Below are 26,108 nucleotides of genomic sequence, written 5' to 3' on the forward strand. Positions count from 1 at the left end.
TACACCCAGCCCAGAGCAATGCAAAGCACGTGGCCTGGGCTAGATGAATAATATGAGCATCTTCAATTAAAATTTACAGTATGTGCCAGTATGGTGGTAATGTATGCTGCTGATTTTTATTTTTATTTTTTTTTTATGCTAGTTCTTCTGGAGTTGTGGAGAGGCCGGACCAGAGCTTCAGTGCAGAACTTTCCCCAGAGCCTCTTAATTGCCTCCTGCTAGGGATTAAAAACAAAACAAAACAAAAAAACAAACCCCAAAACAAACCCACACATCTTTCATAAAAAGAAGTCTGAGATCATTAGCTAACATTTGGAAGTCCCTCAAATTAACATGCGTGAAGGACTGTGGCCAAACTCCCACTGGCTCCCATAAAAGCAGTAATCAGTCCTTCAAGCAAGATTCTCTACAAAATAACACCCAGAAGCCCCTGCAGAAGGGATTTGCCAATCTCACCATCTGACTAGATTAAAAACAGCAGTAACAATGTGATAATTGACAGGAGAAACTTCCTTGACAAGGAATGAATCAGTGTTTATTTTTAGCATTTTCCCCCAATGCTTTATTTAAACGAAAGATTAACTAATTATTTCCGTCATTATATCGTCCTCACTAGCAACAGAAGGTGGCAGATCCTTATGTGTCTGCTCAGTTGCTGCAGAACGCGAGCAGCTCTGTTACTTTGCTTCAGCTCATCCTTTGAGGTCTGTGAGTGCCCTGGCCGGATGTGTTGTGCCAGCTGCCCTTTTTCTTTCTACAGTAGTCTGATTGACCTGGAAAGTATCGGGGCTCTGCTTGGCCTCACCCTTAAATTTAGTATTCCCCCCCATCAGTGTTGTTATTTCCTAAATGGTAAGCCTTAAAAAAAATCTTCAGAAAATGGAAACTAATTTTCTGTGTGTTCCACCTTTGCTCCAGTGCTTTATTTGAAAAACAGGTCAGCGTTAATCCTGTCACTGCAGCTGCCCACTGCAGCCTGTTGCAATGTCAGGGCACTTGCATTCCGAACAGATAAAGCGGAAAGGAGCCAGCAATAAAATCTTATCTGGGAGAGGGCAGCTCACCTGAAAATTGGGCATTTGTTACAGGACAAATGCAAGGAAACTGGTCATAGTCCCAGTGACACCAAATAGTATCTGTTTCTGCTCATAAGCCTTTAAGTTCTGCTTTGTTTTGAAACGGGGGACTTGACATGTTTTTCTTAAAGTTTGAATTGTGGGCATGGGTTTAATTAGCAGAAAGGGATGAGATGTATTTGAAAATGTCTGAGTTGTGTGGGTGGGCTTTTTTTTTTTCTTTTTTCTTTCTTCTTCTTCTTCCAACTATTGTGGAACTAAGAAACATAAATGGCAGTTTGTTTCATTTTTCTACATATCTATAATATGAGGATCACTACAAAGCATACAGAGAGCTGGTTTACTGGTATCTCACAGTCTCAAAGCAATTGTACCATGCTAAAATCACAGGTAAAATTACATTAATTTTAGTCCTAAAGAGTGAATCTCATTGTCAGCATTCAAGTGTTTGTTCTTCTATGTAAAATATTTGTGCAGAATTTCTTTTGCACACTCCTTAATATTTCAGATAATTTTGAATGTGACTACTTGATCTAAGCCAGTTCTAGGTAAAATCATTCATTTTTAACTATTTTAGTGTATACCTGATCATTCTTAAACAGAGTAAAACGTCCTCAAGTGGAAAACCATGGAAATCATGGTAAATGATCAAGTTCTTTATAAGCTGCCCACTGGTCTCTTGCAGAGTTTAAAGGGAGACATTCAATTGCTGTATTGCCTAAGGGAGCAAGTTGAATCTTTGGTATCTGATCTCAAATATTAGTGCCAGAGATGCATCAAAGGGGAATTATACCCAGAAATGAAAGTATTTTTCCTTCTATTTCTACATCTCTTGAGGAGACCATTGCAGACATGGCTACTTGTTGGGATGAGCTCTCTGTCTTGCAAGTATTATCTGCAATGGTTACCTCAGATCCCCAGATAATTTAATTTCTGTTTAGATGAATACAGAGCACTAACAGGAGCATTGTACAAAATGATTTAATCTGTGGGCAATCAGGCCAAACAAATCCATGAATCATTCATAATCTTTCATATGCATCTGCATTGCAAGAGATACAGTTAACTACAAAGGGAAACATTATGGATGGGGGGTGGGTGAGACAGGGAATAAGGCAGATCAGTAAAATTGGCATGAAATACATTCTTATTTTTTTTTAACCAGAATTTATTTTATTGGCTACAGGCCAAGTCCAAAACCCAAGGGCTCAGGTCAGAATTTGAGCTCCTAAATCTAAAACAGAGATGGTGAAAAACCCCAGTGAGCTGTGTATGACCTTGCATCATGCCTAAATTCCTAAGCCACCTTACATTTTTTTAGGTAAGCTACTTGGCTATAGAGAGCCTCTCTGCAAGTACCCAGATCTGGATCAGTTCAACAGGACTGAGCAGCTTGGCATGCGCTCATATCTCAAACAGGAGCTAAAACCTATGTGTTGCTCCATGCGTGTCCCCAGAGTGGCTCAGTTCAAGAGGTAAACTTCAAACCCCTCTAATGTATGCCAGTGGGACTGAGTCTTAACAAATGCAACTGAGCCCATTCCTTCTAAAAAGACATTTTTGTGTTATACTGCAGTGGGTGAAGCATTTATCCAGGAGGTGGAAGGTCTGAGTTCAGGGCCCATTATTTGCAGATCAGAGGTATCAGCAGTCACATTGATGTCTGCGTACAAAAGTATTCACCTGAACCCAGATGCAAAGCTTGATCACTCTCATTGTGACCCTGCACAGGACATACTACAGGCGGTGATGAAGCTCAGTACCGGGATACTCAGATTAGCACTGATCAGAATTGGGTAATGCCATGCTGTCAGAAAGGGTTGAAAAGTGGCAGTTTTTTAGCTGCAATGCAGTGTGTGTAGAGATGATGGTAGCCAGTCCAGGAACCTCTGTCTTCAGCACGTTCCTAAATTCAGGCAAGCAACGATCTACTTCAAATTACTAATTTTTAATAGAAGTGCTTACCTCAGTCCAGCAATAGCTAGCTGGTAGTTTGGATGTGCAGCTACCACATTAGTACATATAACCCACGCCACTTACTAGTCAACTCTATGGGGATTTCTCCCAAGAATTCACATTTAGGAACATCCGCTGGATGGCACTCTTGTGCCATACAGTATATAAGCATTTGTGATTTTATTTGGCTGCAAATACAGACATCTTTTAAAGTCAAAGAACTGAGTTCACTCTCCTGTATGCCATCATAAATTTGGAGTGACTTCACATAAGGCATTCAGTTTAATTTAGAGTTGCACCAGTGTAACTGGGAGAAGAATACGAAACAGATGTTGTGAAGCAGTATTTTGGCTATTAATTCTATCAATAAAGTTTTGAACAATTTATGAAACTTAAATGCAAGGAGCAGGCATAGAGGCTGTGGTCATGAAAGACCAAGGGCACCCAGCTTCAGTTCTTCTGTTACAGACTAACAGACTACACTAAAATCTAATAATCAACCCTTATGCTTTTACCTGCCAGTGTTTTTTACTCTTAAACCTGCTATTTCATACACACCAGTCTATAAAGATACAAGACAATTATTTTATGACTGGTTGCAAAACAATAAGCTATCTTCATTTCAAAAGTCAACATTTGAAGTTTTAGTTTTAAAATGCCTAGTCTCTATGTTCAAAGTGTTTGAAGAATGGTCTGAATGCTAAATATTAGACTTTTATTTTGAAATAGTTGGAAAATGACTCAATTATTTTTACATAATTCTATGAAAGTGTTTTTTTTTTTCCCCCCCAAAAAAATCTAGTTTTCTGAAAATAAATCAATTTTGGACTAAATTTACAAGTCATGATTATCTCAGATCTCTGGTGAAATTGAATCATGTCCACAAGAACTCTTTGATAAAGATAACATATTTGGCTTAACTTTTCCTGTACATGTGTTATGTATCAATGAAGGGTATGGGAGAATACCAGGAAATTTCTGTAAATACATTTGAACATCAGGGAAATATCTTCATGAAATCTGTTCTGCTTCTTTTCTGTTGGTCCTGTAATGAGCCTCGCTTCTCCCAAAACTGAATCTGTACAGTACTCTGAATATCAGCAATATCTGGTAAGTCAAGAACTCTTTCAGCGAGGTTGCCTTCTCCATCTTCGCCTACTCTAAAACCAATGAAAAAGCTAGGGTTTAACATAAGTTGAACCATTTTCTATTTTGGGGTTGGTAAGTATATATCTGGTTTCAGCCAGGGAAGGAAGTGCTCAGAGTGTTTTATCACAGCGAGCTCTTGTGATTTACTTCACATAACTGGAAGAAGGCAATCATGTAAATAGGGGCTAAGGTTTATTCTTGGGAAATGCACAGTTCCACAGACTTGGGATCTTTAACTTATATTTTTGGTTATCACACATATGCTGTCAATTTAAATCTCTATTTGTAGCATGGGAATAATACCACACTAATTCTGTGGTGCTTGGTAGGAGAGCTCCTGTACCTGTGCTAAATGTACTCAGAGGCAAACCTGGCAGGTTCAGGGCAGGCGTGTTGAAGGACACCTTTCCTATCCTCCCTAGTTTTGTCTTATTCCAGAGGTCATCATGGCCCTAGCATAATCTGGTTACTCTGGGAAGATGCTCTAAATTAAGATTGGCTTTTTTGGTTGAACAACTCAACCTGAATCTGTTCAGAGAACAGGCTGGAAACTCTTGTCTTCCCACACTTCTGCCCTTCCATCCCTCAACTTTATTCTGGGACTTGCAGCATCCACAGTTGATGGGATGATCTGCAATTTCCCCCATAAAGAACTCATGCCTCACCCACTTTCTTTTATATGCTGTTTCCATCTATTGAGTAGCTGGTAGATAACTTTTTTTTTTTTTTTTAATTGTTTTATGGTAATAATCCAGGGCTAGGTTTTTATTATGGTCTCTTTGCACTAGATATTGTAGATTCTGGTAGTTGAGAGAGACATAGAGAGCTTACAAGCTCCAGGTAGAACAAATGAAGGACTGAGATCCAGAGAGATCAAGTGATTTTCCCAAGGTAACATGCTAAGTATGTGGCAGTGCTAATCTACCCAATTTGGTTATTTAATGCATGTAAGCACCACTGCATGTTCTGGTGTATGTATCAACCACAGGAATGCTAAAGCTGGAAAAATTCATTTGGGAGGGAAAAAAAAAAAAGGGTGCTTGGCACTACTTTTTAGGACTTGCAAGAAATTTCCACGTTTTCATTCTTCCAATACCTTGGAAATGCATATACTCTTGGGATCTGCATCTTAAAATGTTGTTGCAAACTGGAATAACATCTGTTAAATGCAGCCAAGAAACATCTGTTTTTCCCTTCCTGAAAGCCTGAGCTCAGGCAGCCGTTTTCCTGTCAGCTATGCCGAAGAGTGAAATCAGCTCAATAGGTCAGTGTGTTCTCTCAATTTCTGAGTTCTCAGTTTCTTATTAAAAAGATGGCTAGCAATGAGAGTAAAGAGGGGCAAAAATTCTCTGTTAATGTACATATCAGTCTACCAAAACAAACAAACAAAAAAACCAACATTTAGCTTCAGACTAAGTTAAATAACTGGTAAGAGCAGAGCTATTAAGCACTAGAAAGAGCATCAAGGATTGTTTGGGACTGTAAGATTATCAGTCTGGTAATGGTTTATCATTGGGAATAACAATCTGATACAAATCCCATTCAAAACTGTGTTAAAATCTCACACTGATGGTCACTGGGCTTTGAATTTGGCTCTAATATCACTGGTAGATGGCGTAGGGCAAGCTGGTCACCAATATGCAGTATATTAATCGCTAGATTGTCGGAACTCTCATCCGAGCAGCTGCAGGCAATGCAGTGGTTGCAGAGTCAGAAGTGGCTGGTGCGTTGTACACACTGGGCCTTCAACAACTGCTCGCTCCAGTGGAGTCAGGCTGAGGATAGCTGAGGGAAGTACAAGGTAAGTTCAAAGACCTGAAGTAGAGAAGGCCATAAGTATTTTGTGTAGGAATTAGTTATTACATTTTCAGCTCTTTGGGCTTTGACAATGCCTTGGACAAACATGTCATTGAGAACTGTACAATTTCCCCCTTCATCTTTAAGAACTGAACCAAGACTTGTAAAGGCACTTAGATGATTAGGCTCACCCTGAAATCCTCAGACATTAAAAGCATAACTAATGCTGAAGGCATGTGCCATGATCTGATATTTAATTGCCAGGGACAATCTGTATCACCCAGTCATTAGGAAACTGGTAGCACGAGATGGCAGGCCCCTCTGTATCCTGACTGAAAAATGGCAGCAGCCTTATTTTTCAGGTGCAATCTCAAAGAGAACTGGGACAAGAAATGCTGTGACCTTCTGCCACAAGCATTTTGGTGAGGCAAAATGGCAGTGCTTTTGGCCACAAGAGCCCTATTTCTTCTACAGATGTGATTTGCCACCACTCACATGACTGAAAAGCAAAACTAGTTGGGAGGTAGGGTTTTTTCAGGTTTTGTCTGTGTGATGTTTCTCTTCTAGTCCATGAAATTAAACTACTAAGGAAGTGAGTCCTAATCGGAGGAAGAGTATTCAGAATGGATTTAGAGATGCAGCACTTTCTGTGGCGGGGTCTCCCATAGTGCTGATGGTACAAATTAACTCATGGGGTCATGCCTGTGTGCACAGAGGAAACTTGCTTAAGGCTGATAGAGTGCAGGAAGGGGAAAGGGAGTTGTACAGCCTGTGGGCAGTTACAGGCAGCTTCCTGATACTATTTACTTGGTGAAACATTTTGTCTCCTTCAGAGCAGAGATTGACTTTGCTTTGATACAACACTAGTGGCAAATGTCATTATCATTATTGTGTCCATTATGCACTGCCCAACGCTCATGGTCTGATACTGAAGTGGCCATTCCCCAGCTGCTCTGTTATTATCTACAAGGACACAGTGGTGTGGCCCACCCATACCCCAACTAGGCTACAGTCAAATGCATTCTTTGATTAAGTAAGATCTAGTCTAACTGCCAAGACTGTGTCATTTTATTTTACAAATAGCAAGAAAAGGCTGTAATAACACATGGATATGGAAAATGCTGTTGTCAATGAATAGTCGGGAATGGAATGACCCTGTGTAATTTGTGATCCAGGGGGTTGTAGCCTATTTTGTTCAAAGTCATCTTCATCTGTTCTCTTCAGCCTCACCCCATTTTTGTATTTAGCCTACATGCACTTTGTCCAAACACGAATAGGGTTGTGTGCTTGGCACATCAGTGTTTGGAATTCCCAGGCACACTCCGAGTTTATTAAGAACCAGTGTTAATTACAGCAAAATCCTACCTACTGTTAATGCTTCTACTCAGCTTGAGTTCCAACTTAGTCTTTCTGATTAATTATGATTTTCTCATTTCTCCAGCTTTATGTAGGAACGAGGGACATCTAGTGGCTCAATGGAATATAGCAAATGAAGATGATAAACTCAAAAAGCTGCATTGTTGTGCAAAGCAGACAATTCAGTGAATATTGAAGGCTTTCCAAGGGGTTGAAGTGAAGTTTGAATATATGAAATTACTTCAACTTAGACTAGGATAATCTGTAATGAATTTTAGTCTTGTGTTTCCGTCCACTTGTGAAAAAGTGATCAGACTGAAGCTTACATAGGTTAAAAAGTATTTACTACCTATTTTCAGGAAGACTGAATATTTTCATTCATTAGGAGAAGCTGGGGTACAGGAGGGATGGATAATAAACAGAGGCAAATCACAGAACACAGCCTTTATGCATTTTTTCTTCTTTGTTCTTTTTTCCCCAAGTGAACACATTTATTTTATGCATGGTAATTCAGGATGCAATTAATTAGACCAAGTGATACCTGATAACTTACAATGACTAAAAATAACTGCAAAGAGCAGTTAAATGGAGCACTTCCCCTTCTGTACAATGCTTTCCATATTTTAATATTTAAATAATTATTTTCTTTAGCAAGTAACCCAGTCTGAATCATGTTTTTCTCTCCGTCCTTTCTTCTTATCCTAACCAATAACTATTTGGTATAAAATATAGCTATTGTTGCAAAAGATGAGATACATATCATAGAAGCAAGAGTATCGACATCAAATTGTAAGCTCTTTTTGTATTGTGAGCCTGTTTATATTAGGTTTGCCATTCTGTATTTTGTATTGCGTACTGAAAGTCCAGATTGACCCCAACCATGTCAGTCAACTATTATATTATTATACTATGCTATATGTCAACTATTATACGGCACAGTCCAGGGACAGTTCTTGACCTTTCCTGGACCAACTAACGTTTTCAACACCTAGCAGTCAAAGGCTATTATCTCCAAATATCTCTCACTCCTACCCCAGCCCCACAAAATGACTAATTTAATTTACACAGAAGGAGTTGGAGGATTTTGGCTGGAGTAGATGACAAAAGGAAGCAGTCTACATATAAAAAGGGAGTCTTCTCCATAAATGAGAGCAAATCATTGTCAAATATTAAGTAATCTGGAGAGAGCAACAGGAGGCATTCTATCTCACCTGAGATACTGATAAAACTTGGAAGCCATAGGAGTGTGATCAGACTGAGAAAAGACAAATGACTTGCTATTTTGCAAAGATGTGTAACTTGAGAGGTTTTTTTTTAAGGTTGGTGATAAAGAAAATCCTTTGCTACACAAGTGGTTTTGGTATTGGCTTTTTTCTTCCCTTTTCACTCTGAATGGGCCAAAGTAGAAACTTGTAGGCCTTGGTAAAACTGAGAAAACCACGAATAAGCAAGCAGGGGGTTCTCCCATTCTGATTCACCAGTTCCAGGCCCACATCCTATGCTGATGGATTCTCAGCCCACCTATGTGTCTTTACAGTTATATAGGAATAGTTATCTAAACACTGTTAAGATTGTGTTAGGAGCTTGGTACCCAGAGATTGGGTCCAGTGGTTTAGGCTGATGTTGTGTGGGGTTGAATTTGCAAAGTTTATGGGTTCATCAAGGCACACTGGAAGCAGGGACTTTATAAACCTAGGATTAACAAGTTGCGAACATACAGAGTATATGATAGTCCCTGCATTATAAAGATTAATGAAGGCACTTCTCCAGACAGAGTTGTTAGCAACCTTTATTATCATGATAGAATTCATAGTTTTAAACTCCTGAAGTTCTAGGCACACCAGAATGAACAGTTACACTGCTGAGGTCCCACTTATCTCCACTTTTTTTCCCAACAATACTTTGTTGTACAGAGAAGTTCCAATGAAGAGAGCTTCCAGAAAGATTTTGTTGTTTGGGCCTCTTCCAAATGCTGTGTGAACACAGATATAGCCAAACCCTATTGCTGACAACATTCAGGCTACATTTATCAGTATTAGGGAAAAATTAACTGAATTTATTTTAGCCGACAAATAATCAAGTCTTTCTATTCCAGACACTTCTAAGAAGCAATGGCAAAGCTGAAGTAGGCCTGACCATGTGAAGTACCTGACACAAGTGGGGTCAATTACCAGAGTGAAAAAAAAAAGAAGTCAGCTGGCATTTTAATGAATATTTATTGAATGGGAAGGTAACTACTTCTTAAATCTTTGCTCACTTTTGCTACTGTGAGGTTCTGGTTACCACCCGACCACTTCACTAATTAACAGGGCAGTAAAAAATGAATCTAAAGTTACATAAGGTTTAGCCTGGATTTCTTTTGTGAAAAGTTCTAGGAAAAATCAGCAACCCTGTACTGACCCAAGATTAAGGAAAAAGAGAGTGTATGTTGGGGACAGTTTGGAGTATGCCTTGCACAGACTGAGTGAAAATGGCAAATGGGAGAGGTGAGATTCAATACCTGACATCCTTCAGGCCTAGGGTCTCTTACAGTGCTGGAAATCAGCCTGGGATTCCTCTCCTTTTACTTCTGTTGATGGTGGAGTGCCAACAGCAAAAAAGCTATGACTGTTCAACTCAGGTTTCCACTCCTGTTGCCCTACACAGCTTTGAGTTTGCGTTGCTTTGACTTACGCATTGATGGGTACATATTTCTAACTAGTACAGACAGACACAAATTTCCTTTGACTAATCCTCCCCTAGCAAGTTGAGTCATCATATAGAAAAGGTTGTTTCTGCTTGTTCTCTGTTCAGGTTATAATCCAGTCCAAGCTCCAAAAAAGGCCAAGCCAATAGCATTAATAACTATGACCCTCTCTGTTCTCCCATAGCACCAGAGGCAAAGTTGGAGAGATGTCTGTAGCTACCAGATTTCTGCAGGGGAAGATCTTCCTTGGAAATTACTTTGAAAGATGCTGGCAAGGATCCTGGTAAGAACTTAGCCTTTTCTGTCCGTGTTTCTCTGTCTGTCAAAACAAGGCATAAGCCTTCCCTGCTTCAAAACAGTATTGTGAGGATTCATCAGTTAACATGTTTACATCACTAAAAATGATTTTGCATTCTTAATCACCTAGACTTTAGTTCTTAGGAAGACAAACTCATCCCACCCATCTTAAAGATCTTTTCCCTCTTTTCATGTATCCATATTCCTCTTTGCTTAATGCTGCTGCAAAAGGCAGTTGCAGCTAGCGTTGCTTTTGGACACGTGAAAGCAATTTTAACAGTCATACTGATTTTTTCCTGAGCAATGAAGTAATCGGCAAAGGAAAAGTAATTCTTCTTCAATTTCTGTTTTTCCTTTTTATTAGTGTTGGAAAATGATTTATACATCATAGTACTCAACTAAAATTTCTCATGACTGCTCCGACTCCTTGGCGTTGTCATGAGAAACAATCTCAATGTATGTCATGAGGAATAATCTTAGCATATGTTTGTAAAGCACCTTTCAGTCAAGAGACCTCTCAGAGGATTAATTGTGATCTAAACTGGAGTTGTCTATAGACATAACCCAAAGTACAAATATCAGGTGTGTCTGTGCTTGTATGCTGCAGGACCTGTACCACTTGCTACCAAAAGGCAACTTCTCTGGAACAGAACTCAGTAGACGACCAAAATGTCCGCAATATCTTAAACATGAAGCGTCCTATCCCACTGAAATTGCACAGGCAACCTAAGTAAGCAAAATGATCTGCAAGCACCTGTAATCAACTTCATGCCAGAACTGTCAAGGTATTTTTAGCTATGAAACACTTTTGGAAATGTATTTAGGGATGTGACAGGTACCCAAATCTGGAGGTGGTGACCAGTTCAGTTATGGTCCTGCTGCCTTCTGATCACCTAAGTTATCCTCCCACACACAACCTTCCCTGCCCTGTAAAACATGCCATTGTTTTCTTCCTGCCATGATCCCTTTTCATTCTACTCAACACTTGATCTCCTCCTGCTTTCTGTAAAACTAATTTTTTATTTTTTTTTCCCCCTCCCTCATTTCCACATATTGTAGTTTCCCCCCACCTCCTTCCCAAGCTACGTCTCTATCCAGGTTCTCTATCAGGTACCTTTATGCTAATGTGGGGGAGCATACACAGTCTTATAAATGCACAGAGTAACATGAGCTACCCTCCATATGGACTTCACTGTGAGGGTGGCTGAACCCTCAAAGGGAACGCTCTGTGAAACTGGAATTTCTACCCAGACTGGACAAAGTCCTATGCTGCCTGACCTAACTTTGAAGTTAGCCTTGTTTCATGTAGGGAAAGGACCAGATGATCTCCAGAGGTTCCTTCTAATCAAAATTATTTAATGATTCAGTAATTCTAAATTGAAGGAAAATAGGGAGAGGAAGCAAGAATCTAAGAAAGATGGTCTTCTGGCAAGAGAAAAAAAGGAATACCACAAAACAAACCAGAGCCATGCAGAACTGGTCTGCTTTTCATCTCGCTTGCACTGAAGTAATTCAGGATGAAGTCAGATAAATGTTAAAATCAGTGGAGAACCAAGAAGAGAATCAGCATCAACATGCCTGTGGTTACTTCAGGCTTGCTTCATCTGCCTGGACTCAAGGCTTTGTTACTAATGTGTGTTGTCTTGTGAATATCCTCGGCTGGAACATTCCAAGCTACCACCTGTTATGTTTCCTGTAGAAATGTAATGTAAACTGTATCCCAGCTTTTGAGAGGGGACTTCTTAAACTCTACAAAATTAAATGTATTAGTGATTTTAAATCACACCCCGCAACCACACAATTTCTTATGTCTGTGCAATTTCCAATGTCCTTCACTACACAGAATGACTAAAGGCGATTAATCAGAAATACCAGCAATTAGAAAAGCCCCTGGAGTCTTTATGAAGATAATGGTTCTGTGTTCCTGTTTATTTCACTGCTACTGCTTTTAAAAGGTTTATTTAGGCAACACATCACCACTGGATAAACAAGCATTGATAATACTATCATCTGTTTAATAAATATTATGAATATTACAAAGTATTCTTCTTCCACTATGCTCCTAGACAGAACAAATTCCTGAAATTGAAAGTCCACTAACAAAGCACACAAATGGAACAAGAAATCCGGCAGCAAAATATTTCTGTTCAAACAATAGAGCTGAAAGAGCAACACCCTGTTGCACAGCACGGTAGAAGGATTTGTCTGACAAATACTGAAATACAAAATGCCAAATCATTAAACTGCTTTAATATGGTAAGGTTCCCCCAAACCCAAGCCATTAAGCCAAAGGCCAATACAGGAGCTTGAAAATGACAGTAAACTACAATATATCACTCATGGGTGGTCTTAATGCTGAATCTGGGATGAATTACATGAAAAAAATCATGGGAACTTCTTAACACAAAAAAGAAATCTGAAAGGCAAGCACAGTGCCGTTGCAGAGTACTTAGCAATTCCCAACTACATAAAAATGTTTTGTGCTTGAAGGCTGTAGCAAATTTTCTTCTGATAGTGTTTTATGAAATTACAACAGAAATAAAAATATCCTGGCTACTTGAGAGAAAAATGTGTCTCCTCTAATAGTCCAATTGATAAAGTTGGAAAAAACAAAAACAAAACAAAATCAAAACAAAACCAAAACAAACAAACAAACAAAAAAAAAACAACAGATAAGCTTTTAGGCACACAGGTGCTTCTTCACATCTGAAAGAGAAACAGCATACTGCAAAGATAAATTCAGGTTAGGAACAATTGTGTTGAGTTCAGACATCTGCTTTGCTTCAAGTGTTTACTAATGTCTTTTTTAAAGACCATAAATGATGGTCTGTGGAATAAATTTATAATAATATAGGCCTGCAAATGGATTATTATTTCTAAAGTAGGCTTGCAAGTAGAAAGAAATCTAGGGAGTAAAACTTAACCTAACAAATCTGCACAAAATCACATTGACTTTCCAGGAGATTTACAAGCCTGTTTGCTTACATTGCTTTAGAAAATATTAATTGGATTCCTAAGTCACTTAGGTTCTTTAGACGATATTACTTTCACTGGAAAGGGCAATAAACAGGTCTGGGTACTGCCAAGGAGTGGATGATTGGGAGTCCTTGCTGCTTATGCAAACCCAGCTGTGGCTGCAGGGAGCTGGCAATGTGTGTTTGCCTGAGTGTATCTTTCTGGGCAGCAAGGTCAGAGCTTGAGATACGGTGTACGCACAGACAAACGGGCCGCGACAGGGAACACAACAATGCTCTGAGATGGCTCAGCTCTAATACAGCTCTTCAGCTGTTCCTAGTCATGAGGTAAATATTGTTTCCTAAATTTGTCACTTTTATTTAGTGAAAAGGTCTTTGAAGAGGGTTGGGAAGGCGAAGCAGGAAAGGAATTCTCTGTTATTGGCCATTGAGGAATTTTGAAGCTGTTACTTTTTCAATCATCTACAACAGTTTCCTTGTTTTCAGAACGAGCGCATGATATCATATCCTGAGCCCTTCCCTTTTCTTGCAGCTCTGTGAGGCACTAGGAGGAGTCCAGCCACAGTCACCGGGTGAATTGGTCTGGAAACGGGAGTGGAGCTGCCCCTGCCATCCCGTGCCTGCCTGCCTGATTCGCGCTCCTGAGAAACTGCTGCTCTAGGACGAACACCCTCCTTAAGCACAGTGAGTATCAGCTAAGAAACCAGATGATCTCTCTAGCTTGTAATGTGGCACTGAAGAAAGATCGCCTATGTATTTATACGTGTGCGCAGCCAGTGACAGAAATACATGTGAAAGGAGAACTTGCTTTCATTTTCTGTCACTGAGGTGAGAAGAAAAAGGAGCTCCCTGGCCCAGCTGGGGTGAGGAGAGGGATAGCAGCAATGGGGAAGGCTCTCAGGCTGCAGAGAGAGGGTTACAGATATGGGCTGGGTGCAGGAAAAGGACAAGGCGCACGTACTCTGTGAGGCAACCTACCCATTTGCTGTGGACAGACAGGAAAAAACAGCTGCTAAAATGTATACACAAGCAGCTCGGAGTGAGCACGTGGCATTGTGGTAATGCTGGGTGACAAGCACCTCTTGTTTATTCTTAGTCTTGTTTGACTTAACCAAGGCAGTAGTACGAGCTAGTAATAAGCTAAATAAAAAGAGAATAAAAGAACTAGATTTCTATACTAATATTCACTCATCCTGAAGCATACAGGCCAAGTAAACATATTAACAGTGAGTCATTGTTTCCTTTTAATATAACTACATAACCCTTGCTGTTGTTACTTCTGTACTTCTCCATCTTGGTCTTTTAGCTCTCTAATGAAAAGGGAAAGAAGGGCTGAATGGAAAGGTCTTGCCATTCTTGGTGGAGGGCCTAAGGTTTTGTCCGGATGTCTCTGCAATGCTAACTGGGTAGAAATGTATCAGCTGTATCAAATATATATTTAGAATTACATTTATAGTAGATGAATAGCTTAGCATGTTCTGGAATTCACAGCGTAAAAAATGTTACAATGAAGGTTAACAATCCACTTGCATTTATATTTACTAAATGGTATAATTTAAATTGTTTCTTAACCTAGAAGACTGCTTTTAAGGGGACAGAGCACATGATTTTTCCTGTGCATGTGCCCCTGCCAGAGTAACACACACCAGCAGCATGCCAAAACTTTGTAAAAAGTTCACAGTCATGGTTCGTGTAAAGGCCTAGCTCTGTTTGAGTGGGACCAGCAGAAAGCAGCAGTGATGCTTATGAATATACAAGATAACAATAACAGGCTTCAGAAAAGTGCAGATGAGTTGCATCCTTTCCTCAAACAATCTTGGGTGCAAGTAATCGTCCAGGAAGCAGGTAACCTTTGAATGTGTCATTGATCCCACTACTTTATCCATTTCTCCTTTGCCTCCTGTGGTTTTGATCAGCTTATAAGGCCACAGAACAATGTCAGTAAAAATTGTTGCTTTGTGTTATCTCAACTGCATTGTGAGCTTGCCACTGAGAGCACGGAAGGCAGAAAATCCTCTTTAGTTAAAAGTTGCTGGACCCTCTTCTGTTGCTGACATAGTTAATTTTGCGACAGAACAAACCTGCCTTTTTCTCAACGTAGCAATGTTGAGTAGAAGGTGAACTGTGTGGCCCAGCTGACAGAGCGCTGTTGTGGCTGAATGAGATGTGGCCACTGGCCCACTGGCTCCAGAGGTTTACCTCCCCAGTGACCTGTTCTAGGTGCTCTGGCACAGCTGCAGGTAAACCCGGGGTGTTCAGCTGTTCAAAGAGCTTCCCAGCAGATTCTCTTAATGCTTATCAGCCAACAATTAACTTGTGCTCTACAACACAGGTGTTTTTTAACTCTTTCATTTTGTAAAATATCACAATGAATATTCATATTTCCATATAAATGTTTGTTTCTTGAATTCACTGTGATCTTCATTCCAACAACGTATGGCAGTGAGTTTAATAACAATGTCTTTTCTTTAAGAAACATTATTTCCTTTCTCCACATTTAAATCTGCTGCCTTTCACTGTCATTAGATGTAAATTTACTTCTGGATCATAGAAGTCACCTTTGTCTTTAATTTTGAGCCCTATTGAAGATGGAATCATGTATTTTTTTTTTCTTAGTTATAGTTTAGTCAGTGTCTAGTTTGTGGCTATGTTTTTTTATATTCAATTTATAAACTCTTTTCAAGGGCTTCACCCACAGTTTTTCCTGTAGTTAATTATTTTGTTGTCATGCGTAAAAAATTCAGAGATGAAAGAGAAATGGGCTTCCTTTATAGAAACCACCCAGCTCTGCACTTGTATCCTGTTTATATATGTTTAATAATAAATTTTCCACCACCTTACATCCAAGAACTTTTAGGCGTGCAGCAAACGTTTAATTAATTAATCTCACTTAGAACTTGTGAGGTAGGTTCCCTCATTTTGCAGGTGAGATGGAGAGTGAGACAGTTAAATTAAGTGACTTAATATCACACAGTGAGTCAGTGCTAACACTGAAAATAGAGGTTATGTCTTCTGGTTCCTTGCTCTGTATTTTAATCATCAAACCAGACAACTCTAAAGTTGAGAAAACTCCTTAAATTATTAAAATACTTCTTCTCAATTCTGTGTTAGATTATCATGTTTTATTTCACATAAGCAGCTGAAATATTTGCAAAATTTTTTCATGCTTAGGACTTTTTTTAGTTTTTCCTTTTCAGATATAGCTTCAGGTAGCATCTGCATACATTTTGCTTACAGTAATCTTGAACTTGAAAAATATACTCAAACAGATCTCCGGAAGAAAAAGAAAAAAAAAAGAAAAAAAGGATAAGGATAAGGAACACATTTAAAACTCACGACAATCTCTTTCACATCAATGTAGCAATACTCTTTTTTCATACTGTCAACAGCAGTTGCACTTAATATCCATAGCTTTACTAAATGGAGCACAGTAAAGTTATTGCCCCACAGAATGCAAGAGGTAAACTGCTTGTTACGCTGTCATGACTAAATGAAAATGTAGCCTGAAGCACAAAGAAATTGCATCTTAAGAAATATCTGCTTAGACATGCAATTCTGAACGATATGCTGTATCATCTCAGGATAAACTGGTACATAAAGATGTACAAACCTTGAAAACTTGTTTAAACAAATAGTTCCTGTGTTCAGGCTAATGTCATGCTCCAACAGCTTTATAGTTTTTTGAGTGCACTCCATGTTTTTGTTTGGGTTCATGGGACATAAATATTTTTTTCCAGTACTCATTATCTTACCTGTTAAATAATATTATTCATTACAGGGAAGAATAAACGGCCCAGAAAATATGTACATAGGCAGAAGATAGAGAGAGGCTCAGGAGAGGAAACAGAGCAGTAGCATTACCATACATTGTTCCCTATTAAACCTGGATTTAACATAGCTGTCTGTTACACAGGCTTATATAATGCTTTGTGTCATATAATATTTTTGCTACATGTGAGACAAGCAGCACAAGGCTGTAGCCAGCTCCTAGATTTCTGTAAGGACTTCTACCATATGTAATGAAAGGGGAATCTGGGCAAGCAGCCTTTCCAACTTCATTGCAATTTAACAACAAAATACCTTAAAATTTCAACTGCTTCATTACTGACTGCAAATAACACTCCTAGGTGGTAAAATCATTAAATAAGCTTTGGCATGCTGTATTTATAGAAACAACCCAAAGTAATGTAACATGTTGTACTTGCAAAGAAATGAGAGTCACATCTTGCCTGCTGAACTGGGGGTTACGCAGACGGTTCCAGGTAGCGAGTCCTGGGGACATGTTCCAAAAGGCCATCCCATCTCCTCTCCAGGGTCATGTTGTTTTCATTTTGGGTTTATCTTCTCTTTAAAAAGCATATTTTTTTCTTGTCACTATGGCTCTGTCATCAGTGGCCAGCTGTCATTGGTGTCGTTAGTGTTGCTCCGGCTTTGCTTTCAGTTTCTGTTAGAGAAAAAGGTGTTTTCCTCACAGACTTCAGAAAACAGCCTGATGCCATGCGAGCAGCAGTTTGCAGGAGCACTGTGTCAGCACCTATCTATCAGGTCTTAGAGGTGCTGCCTTTCCAAGGGGTTGTTGAAAGCCAGGCATGAATTGTCTGAATTGTCAAGTTGGACAATTGTCTGAATTGTCAAATTGGACAAGTTGGACAGGAGATGAGACTTCACAGACTTTGAAACCAAACCCGAGAAAGCAATGCAAACAATTGAAAACATTCCCGTGGCTATTCGCTCATGTCCCCTTTTATTGACAGTTCCTATGATTATGACTAACCAGCTAAATGTGATGGTAATAATGCTCAAGAAGCTGCAAATTTTAATCAAGAGTAGGTTAATATTTGGTAAAAATAAGGTTTGAAATTACAGTGTGCTTAGGTGTTTTCTTCCAGGGTGGGAATAGAAATAAGTTTTGTGGTCTGTGTGTCTCATCAAAATGAAATAAAACAGTTGAAATTAAATGAATACACATACAGTTCATGGGCAGAGAATCATTTTCTGCAGCAACTGTTCAGTTAGTAGGAGTGAAGGATGGATCAGCTTGTAGATAATCTGAATGAGAATGGACGATGTATAATATATTATCTCATTTGAGAAGAGCTCTGTCAAAGATGGGCCTTGAATTTTGGGCTTGCTTCCTCTACTGTTGAAGAGAGCAGTCAGTCTAAATGATTAAATGGACATCATATTTTAACTGTTACATTTATTTAAGAATCTCCTCTCAGTGAAAACCTCCATGTGTCCTGCCTACTTCAGTAATCTCATTACTAGTTATTGCTCGTTAATAGGCCTATCACAGCTTTCTGCCGTTGATTCAGCACAGAAAGGAAACATTTTAGGAATGTCAGTTCTTTGCAGTGGTGGGGATTGTACACATGGCAACAGTAAATGTTTGTGAAAGGTACGTGTTGTCTTCCTTCATTCCCTATAAGACAGCAGGAAGGAAACTGAGGTACAGACAGACAGGTACTCTGAAGGGTTAATACAATAATTATATTATTATGTACATGTGATTTGGAGAACTGAGAAAGTATTTGTGGTAGTATGTTGCTTACACATTACAACCAGCAAATGGTACTGAAAGTGAAAAGAAATGCAGGATGAGGGTGTCGACCAGTTTAATTCTATTGTGCAAGCACAGTGAGAGGTACAAAGCTAAGGAATGTCACAAATGACGGAAAAAATCCTGTATCAGTTACCTTAAATTGTATTAATTAGAAAAGGTGGAGTTAGCAATGCAGAAAAGGTACATTTTTTTTTTTCCAACATTCCTCATTATGTGTTAATCATGGCACTGTAAAGATCCAAATATCTTGGATCGTGCAACTTGCAAAATACCACTGGTACGTTTCTTGCTGGAACTCGGTGCAGCGAGGCAAGTACAAGCTCAAACTGTACATATGGGGAAGGACTGCTGTGTTCATTAAAACAAGCAGTTTCTGCTGAAACTAGTTTTGCTTGAGGACTAACTTGTGGTTCCAAGTGTCTTTCAGTGCTGACAGCTGAAGAAGGTAGCTCTGGGCCAGACTGTAATGTTCTCTCCTTGCTCTAATGGGCGGATGTGTTTAATTAACCTATGCTTCTGCAGAAGCAGACTTTCTGGCAAGCTGTAGGAATGCTAAAGGAGGGAAGTCTAAACAGCAGCGAACCCAGGCACATTCTATACATCTAGTGCTAGGTAAAGAATGTTAATTCAGACAAATACTTACTGTTTCCTAGGAGATAGGTTCCTATAAGCAACTTCTGCATAAGCAAGTTAATATGGTGGCCCCGTTAGGACTTGTCCCCATTACTTCCACAAGACCCAGCTATGGTCCTGTGCCCTTCAGTCTTTTGTCTCTAATGTCCAGTTAAAAACTGGGCATGGTTCTTCAACTGGGGGCTCACAGAAGCCTGTATTCAAGGGTGGAAGTATTCAGCTTTGTATCTCTTCCTGAGAGCTAGCCCTGATAGCCTTGCTGCCTGTTCCATGTCCAGCGGTGATTTCTCCAGCTACTAGAGCTAGGACAGATTTTTTTTTCCAGATCTTCAGGTTTATAGCTAATTCTTCAGATATGATGTAGATATAAACCAGATATGCTCTGCATAAAGTTGCTGAAGGCACTGCTTTTCACTTGAAAAATGAAATCACTGTAGATTACAATTCACACAAATACACCACACTCCCTGGCCACAATGTCCCTTGGCCTAACTCTTTGTTTCACTAAAAATTCCCAACGTTGCATGAGTGTTTTGCAACCAGGCAAAGCAGAGTTTATCTTCTCTGACCTTCATCAGCTCCACTGCCACAATAGCATCATTGTTTCCTATCTCCTCCCCTTAATGAGCAGCACCCTCCATTCCTCACACTTCCTTTCTGTCCCAAAGCTTTCCCTCTGAGGGACTTTTCAAAGCTCTGCTCTGTCATCTATTTTTGCTGCTACTGTGATCTAATTTCCAGCTTCTTTCAGTCCTGGTTGTTTCAGTGTCAGCCAGTCAAAACCTTGGCTGTTTTTACTCAAAAACTGCCCTTTAAAGTTGAATGATGGACATTCCCTCTACTCTTGTAGCCTTACAAACAAGGTGCATTCCCAATTGACAGGAACATTTAGAATATAATATTTTTCTCATTAAACCTGAACCATAGCACGAATTTCAATTGAGCGGTACTTTTCCCACCTCAGCACTGTAATGCAGAATTCTTTCCTTCCTAATGCTGTGCAACCACCTCCACAGTGCCACAGTACACAGGAACTAGCATTAAGGCTGCAATTAAGTTACCCAACTCCTAATCCTGTGCTTTGACCTCTAGGTTTCTGTTCCAGAAAGGAGAGGAGTCATAACTACAAATGAGGTAACAGAGGATAAATGAAACTGGCTACCATTGTCAGAAACAGGAGTTCAATGTAATTCTTAAGCTTTCTCATGCTGGTCTTTGTTCATTTCCAGTAAGGATTGATGACTCCAAAAGCCATAAGCTGCATGTTAAATTCTTGGGTGATGACAGTTTCCTTTATAATGCTGCCCGGTGTCTGTGATTGTAGAGATAGGATTGTGTAGGCCTGCTGTGAGCAGAGTGTACTACTGCAGAGAGAAGGTGTGCACAAAGATCAAGGGTAGAGCAAGAGTCTTCATGGCCAGATAAGGACAGTAGTTTCCAAAAGCTCTTACAACCAGCCAAACTCACAGCACTGACAGTGGATGCTGTCAGGCTAACACTGATCGCTTTTAAAAATTCTGCGCCAGCATGGCTCAACATGCAGCCCACTGGCCAAATCTGGTCTGCGGGATCTGCTGTCTGGCCTGAACCACCTTTTCTGTGGAAACTACAAGGAGCAAGCTGCTGCCTTGTCCCAAAGAAAGGAATAGCAAGAGGAAGCCAGTGTAAATGTGTCATAGGATCATAGGAGGTAAGAAATCACAGTCTTGAGCTGCTATTGATTGTCTTCTCAGTGGCCTATCCTTACACTGGGATCTGACTCATATGTAGCCTCTGGGGCTCGACTACACCATTAATACACGTCATGTTGCTGTAGGTATCACTCACTGAGATGGTACATATGACAACACATTTCTTTGTATTTGTATTCTTTGTATTTTATTTGTCTTTCTTTTCTTTGGCCATCTACGTGTGATGCATGTACTCAAAGTTTCCTTGCATAACTGCAGGAATTATGAGTTTCTAGTAATTAAGGAAATAATTACATTAACTTTGGATTCTGTATGCATACAAGCTACAGGATCTGTAGATATTGTAGATCATGTGTTTTTTTTTCCTGCAGACTTTTTATTCAAGTGAATCTATCCAGCAGATTCTGAGTCTTATTTTCCTTCAGCAGAGGAAGCATAGTGGTGATGGGGACAGAAGAGAAATTGCCGTCCTTGGAGTTGATAGCAAAGCTCTCCTACTAGTGGGAACAGGCCCCTTTCTGAGTGAATCCAAAGACTAAAAGCCAGTGGGAAGAATTATAAAACATCCGTTTAATTTTAACACGACCTACGTATGAATTACAAAAATGGAAAGCTCTGACTTAAAAACAAGTTGAAACCATTACTTTGTCTTCAGGGAAATTCTGTAAGTATTGGACAGGGATGTAGATCTCAGCTGAAACTTCTGCTTGAGGAAAAGTGCTCCTGGATGTGCCCATGGCTCGGTTTCAGCATATGCAGCCAGTTAAGGTACAGTGGAAAGGTACATTTGCTTTTATTCAGGCTAAACAGGTACCTCTCCTAATTTTGATGGATAGCAGTTAATTACAGTCTTCCTCTTCGTAAGAAGTATACATTTCTTTCTTTTGTTAGCATGTCTGACAATGGCAGGGGATTTTTCTGAGGGTAGTCTTGCAACAAAACTGTAGCTTCAGGCACTCTGTATGAAGCCAAATACAAGGGAAGGGTGGAGTGAAGTTGCTATTTGATAATAGGAATAATCTACCAGAAAGTTTCCTTATCTGTCTTCAGTACTTGTTTTTCTGAAAATAACTGTGATGAAAAGGCAGGAGCTATTCTTCTCTGCTGTGAATTCTTTTCTGATAAGATTTTTGGAAGAAATCACAATGCTATCTTCATTCAAATCCTTTGTAAGAGGCATTTCTTCTATAAAGTGTTTCTATGCTAATCCACTAGGCGTTGCTATTTACATCTTTAAAAGAAACAAAGTACTTAACCTGGACTGATTGTAGATTAAAAATTACTGAGTGCATGTCCCATAGAAAAGCACAATCCATGGAAAAAAAATCCATTTCCTCCTGGCAGTAGTTCTTTATACTGTGTTTTTATTTCTTATTGTTGATTGTAATCTCTACAGGAAAGGGGCGTTTGTTTTATGCACCTTTAAGGCATCATATATGTCTGTAACTTTATGTAAATTAGTGAAAATCAAGAAGGAAACAAGCTAATTTTACAATACAAATTAGCATTGCTTTGAATAGCAGTCAAATTCTGCTGTCATCCCAGTGTAAATCCAGATTTGGTGTGAAGTCACTGGAATGAAATATAATCATAGCTCTTGATACAAAGAAGACAGTAAAGGTGAGAGGAGGTTGGTAATGCTGCCTCTAATAGATCCATTTCCCTTATCTTAGGCTATGCAAACATTAAATAACCCGAGTCTTCGATTCAGGACATGCTGAATCTATGCTGCTTTGTGCTATAGGGTGGCAATATAATTCAGAAATGCAGATCTGCTATTTAGAAGTACATAAAGCAGTAGTTCCCAAAGAAGACTGTTATAACTAGTGAGGTCACAATAGTTTCAAATGAGGTCACAAGCTAAATGAGATCCAATCTAATCACATATTTATGCTAGTATCTGGGGCTACATTAAATTCTTGCTCTACAGTCACTGTGATTTTCTGCTGTGGAAAAAATTAGGGGACTACTGTGTTTTATTCTGTGAAAGAATGGGTGGAGACTATTTCCTCTGAGTCATCAGAGGGAGAAGTCCATTACTACAGGGGTGAAACATGTGAACATGACAGCTAGAACTCAAAAAGTCCCCACAACTGGGACTGCACCAAATCTGTTGATATTTTTCAAGCCCAAAGGTGTCAACACTGTTGCTTTTCACAGAATCACAGAGTGCTTGAGGTTGGAAGGGACCTCTGTGAAATCGCCTAGCCCAACCTCCTTGCTCAAGCAGGGTCACCTTGAGCACGTTGCACAGGATCACATCCAGGCAGGTTTTAAGAATCTCCAGGAAGGGAGACTCCACAGCCTTTCTGGGCAACCTCTTCCAGTGCTCCTTCACTCTCACAGATTTCAATTGCAACTTCAAAATTCTAATTAGTCTACATGCCCCAAATAGTATGTTGCTATAATAATTGTCATAACAAAGTTATTTATAGAACAGTCCACCACAACCAAAATGCACTCACCACTAGGTAAAATATGACAGCTATTTATGCACGATATATAACAGATTAGAAGAAAGAAATAAGACTATAACGTCCATCAGAAGTATCTGGACTATCCCCTCCTTTTTTTTTTTTTTAATATTTTTTTTAAGCAGTGTGTGCATATGTGTGCAGGAATCTGGCAAGGAAGCCCTGTCACTGAAGGCAGGGGATGTTGCAGAGGCAGCAGGCTGGGAGCAGGGAAGGAAGGCAACACTTCCTGTTGCCCATTAGCAAGCTTGGAGGAAGGAAAGCATCCTGCCCACTCATGCTAAATCGGCTAGAGTCCCTAAGAAAACAGTAAATCCATTGCACTACCATGTTTAAGCAGAAGCATATTCAGTTTTGTCTAGGAAAGAGAAGCAATGACTTCGTACATAGGTGTGCAAAGCACCCCCTGAATTTCATTCATCTGTATTGTGATTTGCTAAGCTACTCAAAGAAACTGTAAAGTTAAGAACCTGAGGACTTATCTGTCTTTGTTTTGTCTCCCTTTATCAAGCACACTTGTTCAGTTTGTATCTCCTTATGCAATGCCTCTACTTATGTCCCAGTAAAATCCCCCCATCTGAAATCATTTTTCTTTTCAGCTGAATGACTGCTATGGTCCATTTGTTAATTTGTGAAATTCAACTACATTTAGTATGGCGATCACCCTATATAGCACAGTTTAAAGAATAGCTTGTCTTTACATACAGAATCACCACATCCTCTAAGCCAAAGCAATCCAATGACCTGGAAAGGAACATCAGAGTTCAGTCCTTAGCATCTTGTCTAGAAGTTGCCAGTTCCACAGGCAGTTTCTGTAATATCAGTATTTTCAAGATCCAACCATTGTTAGCCACAGTCTATTGGTTTAACTGCTTATTAATGGATTCAGTTGTCTTACAGCATTTCAACAAATTGACACAAGCAACAAGGCAAACAGATTTAAAGTTGTCATCCTCGTGCGGCAACTTCACACACAAGCTACTATCAGCAACACTAAATTACAAAAATGCTTGCAAAATCTTTGTTAAATAATATTGAATTGAAATTTCCTCACACCAATTTATATTAAGTCATACAGCATAGAATAAATTTAAAAAACCCAACCAAACAAAAATAACAAAACTATAGGAAGGAAAAACATACAAAAAAGTTTGCTGATGTAAGGCTGAATTCTTGGGCTGTTTCATTACTATCACTGTTACCATTTATCAAGGACTTCCAGACCAGTTTCAAGTCAGATTTTCCTCTCCTTTTCATTTATAACTCCGACTGTTACATTCATAACTCTCATATTCTTTGCTAAAATTTTCTCTCTTAAGACTTTCACAGGCTGTGTTATTTCTGCTCAGATTTGAATCAGCAAAGCAGAACATTTCCTGTCCTTGGAGGGATGAATCTGTACTTGATATTAGGAGCCTGTGTCAGCACTAACAGGATGCAGACCAGGAAGCTATGCATTTTATTAACAGGAACTAGAAAAAGAGTGGCAAAGGTTTGGCAGAATTAGAATGAAATGTTTGTACATGGAACAGAATACGAACTGGAACTAAAATGCTTTATATATAATTAAAATAAGGTTGCCAGCAAACTAGTTTGTTAGATTTGGAAATCATCAGTAGCTTTTGAGAAAAAGCTTAAGCTCAAAAGCTGGAGTTTGAATAAAGGCTCTAGCTGCCTAACAAACTACAGCCATGTCTCTGGCATGCTGAAAAAGATTGCTTCAGTGAATTCAGAGTACAAATGAGTTATATCCTGGAGCAACAAACTGTACTGACAAATCAATGGCCAAAATTTGGAATCAAACAAAAATGAAGCTAGAATGAATATTGGTCAATAAGAGTAAAAATTGACTCCAGTTCTCACTGGAACACAAAACATGCTTCTCAGGGAACTAAAAGTGCACATGGATCAAAATATAACCAGGAAATAGCTCTGTGGTGTGGATCTAAAGTAAGACCGGGAGTAGCAACCAGTGTGGTACCATCTAAAGTATAGTGGCTCTTGGAGCTGATCAACATTTCCTAGATCTGGACTAAGATATTTTCATACCTCTTCTAGCAGTAGCAGCTCAAGACCCTCCCCGTGATCCAAACCTGCATGAGAGTGAGCTTGATTGTTGGAAATTTGCTACATGAGCTAGGAGTCTGTGTAGGAAAAAAAGCTGTCAGCCATTTTGCTGATTATCTTTACGTGTTGGTGTTCCTGTTAATTACAGCTTTTCACTGAGTGAAATCTCAGTGATAGGTGGGCAGGACCTAATCATGTTAGAATGACTTCTATATTTTAAGGCAGATAAGCAATTCTTCAAGTAGAAGTAAGAGTCCTACCTGAACCTTATTCCATTTCCAGAATAGTCCCTCATTACAGGTTTTGATTTTTTAAAAATGTCTTTCACACAAGTCTTTACAGATTCTAGTTTCTAACTGTCACATTTGCTTGACAAGAACTAAGAGCC

At 39.4% G+C, this 26,108-nt stretch overlaps 2 protein-coding genes across 4 annotated transcripts in view; one reads left to right on the forward strand and one right to left on the reverse strand.

The window, feature by feature from the left end:
- The window catches only part of LOC137858956 (rab9 effector protein with kelch motifs-like), a 35,303-nt gene extending 17,592 nt beyond the window's left edge, over positions 1 to 17,711 (reverse strand). The window contains exon 1 of one of the 2 annotated variants that reach the window (XM_068687448.1): positions 17,522 to 17,711. The gene's annotated coding sequence lies outside the window, so the exon portion shown is untranslated. The other variant, XM_068687449.1, reaches the window with a different exon arrangement.
- Positions 13,825 to 26,108, forward strand: part of RALB (RAS like proto-oncogene B) — a 43,927-nt gene continuing 31,643 nt past the window's right edge. For both annotated transcript variants that reach the window (XM_068687456.1, XM_068687454.1), the window contains exon 1: positions 13,825 to 13,976. The gene's annotated coding sequence lies outside the window, so the exon portion shown is untranslated. The remainder of the gene's footprint in view (positions 13,977 to 26,108) is intronic.

The sequence above is a fragment of the Anas acuta genome, chromosome 6, assembly GCF_963932015.1.
Source record: "Anas acuta chromosome 6, bAnaAcu1.1, whole genome shotgun sequence".
In the NCBI taxonomy this organism is placed as follows: domain Eukaryota; kingdom Metazoa; phylum Chordata; class Aves; order Anseriformes; family Anatidae; genus Anas; species Anas acuta.